At 41.0% G+C, this 2,690-nt stretch overlaps 1 pseudogene; it reads left to right on the top strand.

Annotated features, from left to right (window-relative positions):
* The first annotated feature begins 1,666 nt into the window (after positions 1 to 1,666).
* On the top strand, positions 1,667 to 2,472 carry LOC110592267 (annotated as a pseudogene).
* Positions 2,473 to 2,690: the final 218 nt, after the last annotated feature.

The following is a 2,690-nucleotide window of genomic DNA, read 5'->3' as shown; positions in this document are numbered from 1 at the left end:
GAAATTATATATAAATGTATGCACAGACATACATTTTGATTACAAGCTCCTTGAATAAAGTGTCTTTTATATGTGCTTATGTGTGAATATATATGTGCATGATTATAAATATATATGTATATAGAGAGATGGAGTATCATGATGTCTAAAGTATAGAGTAAATTCAGTCCCTATACATTTCTTGAATATAATTAAGCAAAATTTTCAGACACAGGAACAAAAGATTTTATGTTTATCTTTAAAATATTTTGAATTTTTTTCAAAATATTTTCTCCATTACAAGAATGCAGTCTTTTACAAAAGAAATGTGTCTGGGGCGCCTGGGTGGCTCAGTTGGTTAAGCGACTGCCTTCGGCTCAGGTCATGATCCTGGAGTCCTGGGATCAAGTCCCACATCGGGCTCCCTGCTCAGCAGGGAGTCTGCTTCTCCCCCTGACCCTCCCCACTCTCATGTTCTCTCTATCTCATTCTCTCTCTCAAATAAATAAATAAAATCTTTTAATAAAAAAAAGAAAGAAATGTGTCTGAAGGGTAATGACCTAAAGCCACCAGTCCAATTTCATCCAAGACTGTTATAAAACTAAGCACATCTTTTGCATATATATGTATGTGTGTGTGTGTGTGTGTGTGTATACTATGCACACATACACTCTTAGGTTGTAGTACCCAGTAAAGATAACTGAGGGAAAAGGTACTAAAAAAAAAAAAAAAACAAGCAAACCTTTCTCTTTTTGATGGGAAAAACAGAAATGATATTTTTCCTATTTTCAAGAGCCTAATATTGATATATATATATATATTTTTTTCTGTTCCAGGTAAAGGAAGCAGCTATTCTGTGAGTTAGGAAAGAAGGCAAGGGTCTTCCTTTAATTGACTGGAAGAGTAGTGTTAAAGAAATAGACTACCTCTGTCTGCCAAAGAAAGGATGTTGGCTTCTAAATGATAAGCAATCCAGCAATGCTTTGACACTGTAACTCTGAAATTTTAAGACATTGCTAGCCAAGAGTTGCAATCTAAAATTTAGGATAAATCAAAGAAAAGCTTAAGTATCAATGAGAAAGGTAATGGCATGTGCCAAGAATATTCTTTTTTTTGTGAAAATTCCTCTAATAATGCCAAGTCAAAATACATCATGGCAATGCAAGTGAGGCAAATATGGTATCTTTTTTTTTTTAAGATTTTATTTATTTATTAATGAGACACAGACAGAAAGAGAGAGAGGGAGGTAGGAGCAGAGGCAGAGGCAAAGGCAGAAGCAGTGGTAGAGGGAGAAGCAGGCTCCCGTGGAGCAGGGAGGCCGATGTGGAACTTGATCACAGGACCCTGGATCACGTTCTGAGCCGAAGGCAGATGCTTAAGCGACTGAGCCACCCAGGCGCCCAAAATATGGTGTCTTTAATAAGTAGTTGTGGGACAATTAATATCCATATGGGGGGGTGTGGAAGTATCTTGACCTTCTACCTCATACCATAAACAAAAATCAATTCTACATGGTTTTTAGATGTGGAAAGTAAAGCAATAAAACATATAGAAAAAAAACAGGGAACATCTTTATAACCTTGCAGTAAACAAAGATTTCTTAAACAGCACATTAAAAACACCAACAAGAAAAATTGATAATTTTAATTATGTTAAAATTAATTACTCTGGCTCTCTCCTCCAGCAACCCAAGATGCTGAAAGGGAAGAAGGCAAAGGGGAAGAAGGTGGCCCTGGCCCCTGCTGTCATGAAGAAGCAGGAGGACAAGAAGGTGGTCAATCCCCTGTTCGAGAAGAGGCCCAAGAATTTTGGCATCAGACAGGACATCTAGCCCAAAAGGGACCTCACCCGCTTTGTCAAATGGCCCCGCTACATCCTGCTGCAATGGCAAAGGGCTATTCTGTATAAACATCTGAAAGTGCCTCCCACGATTAACCAGTTCACCCAGGCCTTGGACCCCCAGACAGCTACTCAACTGTTAAGCTGGCCCACAAGTACAGACCAGAGACAAAGCAGGAGAAGAAGCAGAGATTGTTGGCCCAGGCTGAGAAGAAAGCTGCAGGCAAAGGGGATGTCCCCACTAAGAGGCCACCCGTCCTTCGAGCTGGGGTTAACACTGTCACCACCTTGGTGGAAAACAAGAAGGCTCAGCTGGTAGTGATTACACATGATGTGGATCCCACTAAGCTGGTGGTTTTCCTGCCTGCCCTGTATCGTAAGATGGGGGTTCCCTACTGCATTATCAAGGGGAAGGCCAGGCTGGGGCATCTGGTCCACAGGAAGACCTGCAGCACTGTCACCTTCACACAGGTCAACTCGGAAGACAAAAGAGCTCTGGCAAAGCTGGTGGAAGCCATCAGGACCAACTACAATGACGGATAGGATGAGATCTGCCGCCACTGGGGAGGCAATGTCCTGGGTGTGAAGTCTGTGGTTCGCATCGCCAAGCTGGAAAAGGCAAAGGCTAAAGAAGTGGCCACCAAACTGGGCTGAGTGGACGCTGTTGAATTTTCTGTACATACAAGTAATAAAGCATTGTCTTTCAGCCAGTGTCAAAAAAAATTAATTACTCTGCTTATTAAAAGAGATGATTAAGGATAAAAAGGCAAGACCAGAGAGTGGAAGAAGACATTTATGCCACATATATTCAATGAAGGACTTGTATAAAATTACATAAAAAACTGGGACACCTGGGTGGCTCTGTCAGTTAA

This window comes from Neomonachus schauinslandi, chromosome 3 (genome assembly GCF_002201575.2).
Source record: "Neomonachus schauinslandi chromosome 3, ASM220157v2, whole genome shotgun sequence".
NCBI lineage: Eukaryota > Metazoa > Chordata > Mammalia > Carnivora > Phocidae > Neomonachus > Neomonachus schauinslandi.
The sequence above is the reverse complement of the archived record's forward strand: the minus strand, read 5'-3'. Positions and strand labels throughout refer to the sequence as shown.